Source organism: Pristiophorus japonicus, chromosome 23 (genome assembly GCF_044704955.1).
Source record: "Pristiophorus japonicus isolate sPriJap1 chromosome 23, sPriJap1.hap1, whole genome shotgun sequence".
Taxonomy (NCBI): Eukaryota; Metazoa; Chordata; class Chondrichthyes; family Pristiophoridae; genus Pristiophorus; species Pristiophorus japonicus.
Window position 1 is genome coordinate 20160875 of NC_091999.1, and position 11303 is coordinate 20172177.

Sequence of the window (11303 nt, forward strand, 5' to 3'; positions counted from 1 at the left end):
AGATCACACACACAGATCTCTTTAGATGTATGTGTTTGAGAGTCTTTTTCTCACTCAGTCTGCCTCTCGTTTTCAGTCTCACACTTGCTGTCTCTCGTTGTCTCGATCTCGCTGTCTGTCTCTCCCTGTTTGTCGGTTTGTCTCTGTCTCGGAATGTGTCTGTCGACTTCTCATGGTGTCCAGTTCTATTCACAGCTCGAATATTGCTTTGACAAAACCCATGCGCAACAATTCCTCGTGGGAAAGTGGTGAATATCCCCGCCTGTCACACGGCAGACCACGGTTCAATTCCCTAACGGGTTACTGCATTTTACAAAAGGCAGAATTTTTCTTCTGTTTCTTGGTATCGATTCATATTAAAAAGTTCCAGGGCAATATAGAGCAGCAGAAATACAGCCTCTTCCAGATTTATAGCAAACGGTGACTTTTTCACGATTCTGTGGCCGTCTGCTGCACAGAGATGGATGGTTAAGTTTTAACTGAGTAACATTTAAAAAGGCACGAGCCAGAAGTCGTGGCCCATTGGTTAAGGCCATAGACTAAAAATCCATTCGGGTTTCCCCGCATAGATTTGAATCCTGCCGACTCCGTTTCTCAGCATATTTCATTCTGTTTGACAATTTAACCAGCTCCCTGCAAAACTGATTCTGAGATAGACGGAACAACGACCCACACCTTTCAATGCCGCCGCTATTTTCTTTCTTTCATTAATCTGCAATATTCACGATACATACGGATAGAAAATCGCAAAAATCAGCCAAAGTTGCGACAATGATTCAGCATGTCTATCCCTCGAGATGTCTAAGGCATCTGTGCATGTCCGTTGGTGCGTGTACATTTTTGTGTGTGTGTCTCTGTGTCTGTCTATCTGTAAAAATGTCTATGTGTATGTGCAACTGTCTGTGGAAATCATCACCATGAATTTGGTATATCCTGGAACTTAAAAAAAAGACCTGTGGAAAGTAATATGGCTGTGAACTTTTGTCTGAGCTTTGGTTCAGTGGCAGCATACTTGACTGAATCAGGAGTTTGTGTGTTCAAGTCGAACTCCTGAGACTTGAGCATATAATCTTGGCTAACTCTCAACTGCAGCACTTGGGGATTTTTGCATTGTTGAAACTGTTGACTTTCGGATGAAATGTTAAATTGAAGCTCCGTCTGCGCACTCTGGTGGTTGTGTGAGGTCCCAGAGCATTGCTGGAAAAAGAATAGGAGAGTTGCCCCCGTGTCAATATTCCGAAAAATGTTCGGAAATGCTCCCTGAAACCCGATGTGTTTGTGTGCGTCTGTGGAGGTGGAGTTGAAGCCCAGATTCTCACATAGACAGAATCCAAATGCTGACGGCACCAGGATGGCCGAGTGGTTAAGGCGTTGGGCTTAAGATCCAATGGGTTTATACCCGGGTGGGTTCGAACCCCACTCCTGGTAATTACTTAATTAAACAATGATTTCTCCCATTCTGCTCAGTGATAACTGATTTTCATCTGTTGCATTTGCATTTGCATTTTACTCCAGCTCGGTGACAATCTGAGCAGATAATGAAATGAAATAGTGAAATGTATCTGTATCGCTCAGTCTCTGCCTCTCGATCTGTCTTGAGAGAGCTGTATATGTATTTGTGTGTTTGAGTCTTTGTCTCTCTCAGTCTGCCTCTCTCTGATTCACTCTGTCTGTCCCTGTTTCTCTGTTTGTCTCTGTCTCTCAATCTGTCTCCTTCACACGGTATCCAGTTCTGTTCCAATGGGATTCTGTCATGCTCTCTGTCTGACTGTCTCGTTCTTTCCCATCATCTATGTCTTTGCCTGTCTCTGCTCGTCCCTGTCTCTAACCTGATGAGTATTTCCATCATTTTCTGTTTTTGTCTCGATGTCTCTCTCTCTCTATTTATCTTTCTCTCTATCTGTCTCCGTCTTTGTCTCTCTCCCCTGTCCCTGTCTTTCTCTCACTCTTTCCCTCCCTCTCTTTATAAATCACACAAACACATCTCTGTATATGTATGTGTTTGAGTCTTTGCCTCACTCAGTCTGACCCTAACTCTCAGTCTCAAACTTTCTGTCTCTCGCTGTCTCTCCCTCGCTGTCTGTTTCTCCCTGTTTTGCTGTTTGTCTCTGTCTCTCAATGTGCCTGTCTCTTTCTCACGGTGTCCAGTTGTGTTCCAATGGGATTCTCTCAGTCTCTCTGTCTGACTGTCTCACTCTTTCCCATCATCTCTGTCTATCTATGTCTCTGCCTGCCTGTCTCTCTTTGCCTGTCGCTGGTAGTTCCTGTCTCTAACCTGCTGAGAATTTCCAACATTTTATTTTTATTTCTTTGTCTCTCTGTCTATCTGTCGCTCTCTCTCCATTTGTCTCTCTCCTTGTCACTTTCTTTATGATTGTTTTTCTCACACTCTTTCCCTCTTTCTCTTTATAGATCACACACACAGATCTCTTTAGATGTATGTGTTTGAGAGTCTTTTTCTCACTCAGTCTGCCTCTCGTTTTCAGTCTCACACTTGCTGTCTCTCGTTGTCTCGATCTCGCTGTCTGTCTCTCCCTGTTTGTCGGTTTGTCTCTGTCTCGGAATGTGTCTGTCGACTTCTCATGGTGTCCAGTTCTATTCACAGCTCGAATATTGCTTTGACAAAACCCATGCGCATCAATTCCTCGTGGGAAAGTGGTGAATATCCCCGCCTGTCACACGGCAGACCACGGTTCAATTCCCTAACGGGTTACTGCATTTTACAAAAGGCAGAATTTTTCTTCTGTTTCTTGGTATCGATTCATATTAAAAAGTTCCAGGGCAATATCGAGCAGCAGAAATGCAGCCTCTTCCAGATTTATAGCAAACGGTGACTTTTTCACGATTCTGTGGCCGTCTGCTGCACAGAGATGGATGGTTAAGTTTTAACTGAGTAACATTTAAAAAGGCACGAGCCAGAAGTCGTGGCCCATTGGTTAAGGCCATAGACTAAAAATCCATTCGGGTTTCCCCGCATAGATTTGAATCCTGCCGACTCCGTTTCTCAGCATATTTCATTCTGTTTGACAATTTAACCAGCTCCCTGCAAAACTGATTCTGAGATAGACGGAACAACGACCCACACCTTTCAATGCCGCCGCTATTTTCTTTCTTTCATTAATCTGCAATATTCACGATACATACGGATAGAAAATCGCAAAAATCAGCCAAAGTTGCGACAATGATTCAGCATGTCTATCCCTCGAGATGTCTAAGGCATCTGTGCATGTCCGTTGGTGCGTGTACATTTTTGTGTGTGTGTCTCTGTGTCTGTCTATCTGTAAAAATGTCTATGTGTATGTGCAACTGTCTGTGGAAATCATCACCATGAATTTGGTATATCCTGGAACTTAAAAAAAAGACCTGTGGAAAGTAATATGGCTGTGAACTTTTGTCTGAGCTTTGGTTCAGTGGCAGCATACTTGACTGAATCAGGAGTTTGTGTGTTCAAGTCGAACTCCTGAGACTTGAGCATATAATCTTGGCTAACTCTCAACTGCAGCACTTGGGGATTTTTGCATTGTTGAAACTGTTGACTTTCGGATGAAATGTTAAATTGAAGCTCCGTCTGCGCACTCTGGTGGTTGTGTGAGGTCCCAGAGCATTGCTGGAAAAAGAATAGGAGAGTTGCCCCCGTGTCAATATTCCGAAAAATGTTCGGAAATGCTCCCTGAAACCCGATGTGTTTGTGTGCGTCTGTGGAGGTGGAGTTGAAGCCCAGATTCTCACATAGACAGAATCCAAATGCTGACGGCACCAGGATGGCCGAGTTGTTAAGGCGTTGGGCTTAAGATCCAATGGGTTTATACCCGGGTGGGTTCGAACCCCACTCCTGGTAATTACTTAATTAAACAATGATTTCTCCCATTCTGCTCAGTGATAACTGATTTTCATCTGTTGCATTTGCATTTTACTCCAGCTCGGTGACAATCTGAGCAGATAATGAAATGAAATTGTGAAATGTATCTGTATCGCTCAGTCTCTGCCACTCGCTCTCTCTTTAAAGAGCTGTATATGTATTTGTGTGTTTGAGTCTTTGTCTCTCTCGGTCTGCCTCTCTCTGATTCACTCTGTCTGTCCCTGTTTCTCTGTTTGTCTCTGTCTCTCAATCTGTCTCCTTCACACGGTATCCAGTTGTGTTCCAATGGGATTCTGTCATAATCTCTGTCTGACTCTCTCGTTCTTTCCCATCATCTCTGTCTTTGCCTGTCTCTGCTCGTCCCTGTCTCTAACCTGATGAGTATTTCTATCATTTTCTGTTTTTGTCTCGATGTCTCTCTCTCTCTATTTATCTTTTTCTCATTCTGTCTCCCTCTTTGTCTCTCTCCCCTGTCCCTGTCTTTCACTCACTCTTTCCCTCCCTCTCTTTATAAATCACACAAACACATCTCTGTATATGTATGTGTTTGAGTCTTTGCCTCACTCAGTCTGACCCTAACTCTGAGTCTCAAACTTCCTGTCTCTCTCTGTCTCTACCTCGCTGTCTGTTTCTCCTTGTTTCGCTATTTTTCTCTGTCTCTCAATGTGCCTGTCTCTTTCTCACGGTGTCCAGTTGTGTTCCAGTAGGATTCTCTCAATCTCTCTGTCTGACTGTCTCACTCTTTCCCATCATCTCTGTCTATCTATGTCTCTGTCTGCCTGTCTCTCTTTGCCTGTCGCTGGTAGTTCCTGTCTCTAACCTGCTGAGAATTTCCAACATGTTCTTTTTATTTCTTTATCTCTCTGTCTATCTGTCGCTCTCTCTCCATCTGTCTCTCTCCTTGTCACTTTCTTTATGATTGTCTTTCTCTCACTCTTTCCCTCTTTCTCTTTATAGATCACACACACAGATCTCTTTAGATGTATGTGTTTGAGAGTCTTTTTCTCACTCAGTCTGCCTCTCGTTTTCAATCTCACACTTGCTGTCTCTCGTTGTCACGATCTCGCTGTCTGTCTCTCCCTGTTTGTTGGTTTGTCTCTTTCTCGCAATGTGTCTGTCGACTTCTCATGGTGTCCAGATCTATTCACAGCTCGAATATTGCTTTGACAACACCCCTGCGCATCAATTCCTCGTGGGAAAGTGGTGAATATGCCCACCTGTCACACGGGAGACCACGGTTCAATTCCCTAACAGGGAGGCTGCATTTTACAAAAGGCAGAATTTTGCTTCTGTTTCTTGGTATAGATTCATGCTAAAAAGTTCCAGAGCAATATAGAGCAGCAAAAATACAGCCCCTTCCAGATTTTTAGCAAACGGTGACTTTTTCACGATTCTGTGGCCGTCTGCTGCACAGAGATGGACAGTTGATTTTAACTGAGTAACATTTAAAAAGGCAGCGATCCAGTCGTCGTGGCCCAGTGGTTAAGGCCATAGACGAAAAACCTATTCGGGTTTCCCCGCATGGATTTGAATTCTGCCAACTCCGTTTCTCAGCATATTTCATTCTTTTTGACAATTTAATCAGGTCCCTGCAAAACTGATTCTGAGATAAACGGGACAACGTCCCACACCTTTCAATGCCGCCGCTGTTTTCTTTCTTTCATTAATCTGCAATATTCACGAAACATACGGATAGAAAATCGCAAAAATCAGCCAAAGTTGCGACAGTGATTCAGCCTGTCTATCCCTCGAGATGTCTAAGGCATCTGTGCATGTCCGTTGGTGCGTGTACATTTTTGTGTGTGTGTCTCTGTGTCTGTCTATCTGTAAAAATGTCTATGTGTATGAGCAACTTTCTGTGGAAATCATGACCATGAATTTGGTATGTCCTGGAACTTAAAAAAAAGACTTGGGGAAAGTAATATGGCTGTGAACTTTTGTCTCAGCTTTGGTTCAGTGGCAGCATACTTGACTGAATCAGGAGTTTTGTGTTCAAGTCGCACTCCTGAGACTTGAGCATATAATCTTGGCTAACTCTCAACTGCAGCACTTGGGGAATTTTGCATTGTTGAACCTGTTGACTTTCGGATGAAATGTTAAATTGAAGCTCCGTCTGCGCACTCGGGTGTTTGTGTGAGGTTCCAGAGCATTGCTCGATAAAGAATAGGAGAGTTGCCCCCGTGTCAATATTCCGAAAAATGTTCGGAAATGCTCTCTGAAACCCGATGTGTTTGTGTGTGTCTGTGGAGGTGGAGTTGAAGCCCAGATTCTCACATAGACAGAATCCCAACGCTGACGGCACCAGGATGGCCGAGTGGTAAAGGCGTTGGGCTTAAGATCCAATGGGTTAATACCCGCGTGGGTTCGAACCCCACTCCTGGTAATTACTTAATTAAACAGTGATTTCTCCCATTCTGCTCAGTGATAACTGATTTTCATCTGTTGCATTTGCATTTTTCTGTAGCTCGGTGACAATCTGAGCAGATAATGAAATGAAATTGTGAAATGTATCTGTATCGTTCAGTCTCTGCCTCTCGCTCTCTCTTTCGAGAGCTGTATATGTATTTGTGTGTTTGAGAGTCTTTGTCTCTCTCAGTCTGCCTCTCTCTGATTCACTCTGTCTTTCCCTGTTTCTCTGTTTGTCTCTGTCTCTCAATCTGTCTGCTTCACACGGTATCCAGTTCTGTTCCAATGGGATTCTGTCATACTCTCTGTCTGACTGTCTCGTTCTTTCCCATCATCTATGTCTTTGCCTGTCTCTGCTCGTCCCTGTCTCTAACCTGATGAGTATTTCCATCATTTTCTGTTTTTGTCTCGATGTCTCTCTCTCTCTATTTATCTTTCTCTCTATCTGTCTCCCTCTTTGTCTCTCTCCTTGTCCCTGTCTTTCTCTCACTCTTTCCCTCCCTCTCTTTATAAATCACACAGACACATCTCTGTATATGTATGTGTTTGAGTCTTTGCCTCACTCAGTCTGACCCTCAATCACAGTTTCAAACTTTCTGTCTCTCTCTGTCTCTACCTCGCTGTCTGTTTCTCCCTGTTTCGCTGTTTGTCTCTGTCTCTCAATGTGCCTGCCTCTTTCTCACGGTGTCCAATTGTGTTCCAATGGGATTCTCTCAGTCTCTCTGTCTGACTGTCTCACTCTTTCCCATCATCTCTGTCTATCTATGTCTCTGCCTGCCTGTCTCTCTTTGCCTGTCGCTGGTAGTTCCCCTCTCTAACCTGCTGAGAATTTCCAACATTTTCTTTTTATTTCTTTGTCTCTCTGTCTATCTGTCGCTCTCTCTCCATCTGTCTCTCTCCTTGTCACTTTATTTATGATTGTCTTTATCTCACTCTTTCCCTCTTTCTCTTTATAGATCACACACACAGATTTATTTAGATGTATGTGTTTGAGAGTCTTTTTCTCACTCAGTCTGCCTCTCGTTTTCAGTCTCACACTTGCTGTCTCTCGTTGTCTCGATCTCGCTGTCTGTCTCTCCCTGTTTGTCGGTTTGTCTCTGTCTCGCAATGTTTCTGTCGACTTCTCATGGTGTCCAGTTCTATTCACAGCTCGAATATTGCTTTGACAAAACCCATGCGCATCAATTCCTCGTGGGAAAGTGGTGAATATCCCCGCCTGTCACACGGGAGACCACGGTTCAATTCCCTAACTGGGAGGCTGCATTTTACAAAAGGCAGAATTTTGCTTATGTTTCTTGGTATAGATTCATATTAAAAAGTTCCAGAGCAATATAGAGCAGCAAAAATACAGCCTCTTCCAGATTTTTAGCAAACGGTGACTTTTTCACTATTCTGTTGCCGTCTGCTGCACAGAGATGGATGGTTAAGTTTTAACTGAGTAACATTTAAAAAGGCACGAGCCAGTAGTCGTGGCCCATTGGTTAAGGCCAAAGACTAAAAATCCATTCGGGTTTCCCCGCATAGATTTGAATCCTGCCGACTCCGTTTCTCTGCATATTTCATTCTGTTTGACAATTTAACCAGGTCCCTGCAAAACTGATTCTGAGATAGACGGAACAACGTCCCACTCCTTTCAATGCCGCCGCTATTTTCTTTCTTTCATTAATCTGCAATATTCACGATACATACGGAGAGAAAATCGCAAAAATCAGCCAAAGTTGCGACAATGATTCAGCATGTCTATCCCTCGAGATGTCTAAGGCATCTGTGCATGTCCGTTGGTGCGTGTAAATTTATGTGTGTATGTCTCTGTGTCTGTCTATCTGTAAGAATGTCTATGTGTATGTGCAACTGTCTGTGGAAATCATCACCATGAATTTGGTATGTCCTGGAACTTAAAAAAAAGACTTGGGAAAGTAATATGGCTGTGAACTTTTGTCTCAGCTTTGGTTCAGTGGCAGCATTCTTGACTGAATTAGGAGTTTGTGTGTTCAAGTCGCACTCCTGAGACTTGAGCATATAATCTTGGCGAACACTCAACTGCAGCACTTGGGGAATTTTGCAGTGTTGAAACTGTTGACTTTCGGATGAAATGTTAAATTGAAGCTCCGTCTGCGCACTCGGGTGGTTGTGAGAGGTCCCAGAGCATTCCTCGAAAAAGAATAGGAGAGTTGCTACCGTGTCAATATTCCGAAAAATGTTCGGAAATACTCCCTGAAACCCGATGCATTTGTGTGTGTCTGTGGAGGTGGAGTTGAAGCCCAGATTCTCACATAGACAGAACCCAATTGCTGACAGCACCAGGATGGCCGAGTGGTTAAGGCGTTGGGCTTAAAATCTAATGGGTTTATATCCGCGTGGGTTCGAACCCCACTCCTGGTAATTACTTAATTAAACAGTGATTTCTCCCATTCTGCTCAGTGTTAACTGATTTTCATCTGTTGCATTTGCATTTTTCTTTAGCTCGGTGACAATCTGAGCAGATAATGAAATGAAATAGTGAAATGTATCTGTATCGCTCAGTCTCTGCCTCTCGCTCTGTCTTTAGAGAGCTGTATATGTATTTGTGTGTTTGAGTCTTTGTCTCTCTCAGTCTGCCTCTCTCTGATTCACTCTGTCTGTCCCTGTTTCTCTGTTTGTCTCTGTCTCTCAATCTGTCTCCTTCACACGGTATCCAGTTCTGTTCCAATGGGATTCTGTCATACTCTCTGTCTGACTGTCTCGTTCTTTCCCATCATCTATGTCTTTGCCTGTCTCTGCTCGTCCCTGTCTCTAACCTGACGAGTATTTCCATTATTTCTGTTTTTGTCTCGATGTCTCTCTCTATTTATCTTTCTCTCTATCTGTCTCCCTCTTTGTCTCTCTCCTTGTCCCTGTCTTTCTCTCAATCTTTCCCTCCCTCTCTTTATAAATCACACAAACACATCTCTGTATATGTATGTGTTTGAGTCTTTGCCTCACTCAGTCTGACCCTCCCTCACAGTCTCAAACTTTCTGTCTCTCTCTGTCTCTACCTCGCTGTCTGTTTCTCTCTGTTTCACTGTTTGTCTCTGTCTCTCAATGTGCCTGTCTCTTTCTCACGTTGTCCAGTTGTGTTCCAATGGGATTCTCTCATTCTCTCTGTCTGACTCTCTCACTCTTTCCCATCATCTCTGTCTATCTATGTCTCTGCCTGCCTGTCTCTCTTTGCCTGTCGCTGGTAGTTCCCCTCTCTAACCTGCTGAGAATTTCCAACATTTTCTTTTTATTTCTTTGTCTCTCTGTCTATCTGTCGCTCTCTCTCCATCTGTCTCTCTCCTTGTCACTGTCTTTATGATTGTCTTTCTCTCACTCTTTCACTCTTTCTCTTTATAGATCACACACACAGATCTCTTTAGATGTATGTGTTTGAGAGTCTTTTTCTCACTCAGTCTGCCTCTCGTTTTCAGTCTCACACTTGCTGTCTCTCGTTGTCTCGATCTCGCTGTCTGTCTCTCCCTGTTTGTCGGTTTGTCTCTGTCTCTCAATGTGTCTGTCGACTTCTCATGGTGTCCACATCTATTCACAGCTCGAATATTGCTTTGACAAAACCCATGCGCATCAATTCCTCGTGGGAAAGTGGTGAATATCCCCACCTGTCACACAGGAGACCACGGTTCAATTCCCTAACGGGGAGGCTGCATTTTACAAAAGGCAGAATTTTGCTTCTGTTTCTTGGTATAGATTCATATTAAAAAGTTCCAGAGCAATATAGAGCAGCAAAGATACAGCCTCTTTCAGATTTTTAGCAAACGGTGACTTTTTCACGATTCTGTGGCCGTCTGCTGCACAGAGATGGATAGTTGAGTTTTAACTGAGTAACATTTAAAAAGGCAGCGAGCCTGCAGTCGTGGCCCAGTGGTTAAGGCCATAAACGAAAAACCTATTCGGGGTTCCCCGCATCGATTTGAATTCTGCCAACTCCGTTTCTCAGCATATTTCATTCTGTTGGACAACTTAATCAGGTCCCTGCAAAACTGATTCTGAGATAGACGGGACAACGTCCCACACCTTTCAATGCCGCCGCTGTTTTCTTTCTTTCATTAATCTGCAATTCTCACGATACATACGGATAGAAAATCGCAAAAATCAGACAAAGTTGCGACAGTGATTCAGCCTGTCTATCCCTCAAGATGTCTAAGGCATCTGTGCATGTCCGTTGGTGCGTGTACATTTTTGTGTGTGTGTCTCTGTGTCTGTATATCTGTAAAAATGTCTATGTGTATGTGCAACTGTCTGTGGAAATCATCACCATGAATTTGGTATGTCCTGGAACTTAAAAAAAAGACTTGGGGAAAGTATTATGGCTGTAAACTTTTGTGTAAGCTTTGGTTCAGTGGCAGCATTCTTGACTGAATCAGGAGTTTGTGTGTTCAAGTCGCACTCCTGAGGCTTGAGCATATAATCTTGGCTAACACACAACTGCAGCACTTGGGGAATTTTGCATTGTTGAAACTGTTGACTTTCGGATGAAATGTTAAATTGAAGCTCCGTCTGCGCACTCGGGTGATTGTGAGAGGTCCCAGAGCATTACTCGAAAAAGAATAGGAGAGTTGCCCCCGTGTCAATATTCCGAAAAATGTTCGGAAATGCTCCCTGAAACCCGATGTGTTTGTGAGTGTCTGTGGAGGTGGAGTTGAAGCCCAGATTCTCACATAAACAGAATCCAATTGCTGACGGCACCAGGATGGCCGAGTGGTTAAGGCGTTGGCCTTAAAATCCAATGAGTTTATATCCGCGTGGGTTCGAAACCCACTCCTGGCAATTGCTTAATTAAACAGCGATTTCTCCCATTCTGTTCAGTGATAACTGATTGTCATCTGTTGCATTTCCATTTTTCTTCAACTCGGTGACAATCTGAGCAGATAATGAAATGAAATTGTGAAATGTATCTGTATCGCTCAGACTCTGCCTCTCGCTCTCTCTTTAGAGAGCTGTATATGTATTTGTGTGTTTGAGTCTTTGTCTCTCTCAGTCTGCCTCTCTCTGATTCACTCTGTCTGTCCCTGTTTCTCTGTTT

General features: G+C 43.5%; 5 non-coding genes across 5 annotated transcripts; all 5 read left to right on the forward strand.

The window, feature by feature from the left end:
- Window positions 1-1345: 1345 nt before the first annotated feature.
- trnal-uaa (transfer RNA leucine (anticodon UAA)) lies at window positions 1346-1428 on the forward strand. Its single transcript has one exon. It is a non-coding gene; the product is annotated as a tRNA-Leu (tRNA).
- A 2327-nt stretch (window positions 1429-3755) lies between these two features.
- trnal-uaa (transfer RNA leucine (anticodon UAA)) lies at window positions 3756-3838 on the forward strand. The gene has a single exon. It is a non-coding gene; the product is annotated as a tRNA-Leu (tRNA).
- Window positions 3839-6159: 2321 nt separating this feature from the next.
- On the forward strand, window positions 6160-6242 carry trnal-uaa (transfer RNA leucine (anticodon UAA)). The gene has a single exon. It is a non-coding gene; the product is annotated as a tRNA-Leu (tRNA).
- Window positions 6243-8564: 2322 nt separating this feature from the next.
- On the forward strand, window positions 8565-8647 carry trnal-uaa (transfer RNA leucine (anticodon UAA)). Its single transcript has one exon. It is a non-coding gene; the product is annotated as a tRNA-Leu (tRNA).
- Window positions 8648-10964: 2317 nt separating this feature from the next.
- Window positions 10965-11047, forward strand: trnal-uaa (transfer RNA leucine (anticodon UAA)). Its single transcript has one exon. It is a non-coding gene; the product is annotated as a tRNA-Leu (tRNA).
- The last annotated feature ends 256 nt before the right edge of the window (window positions 11048-11303 follow it).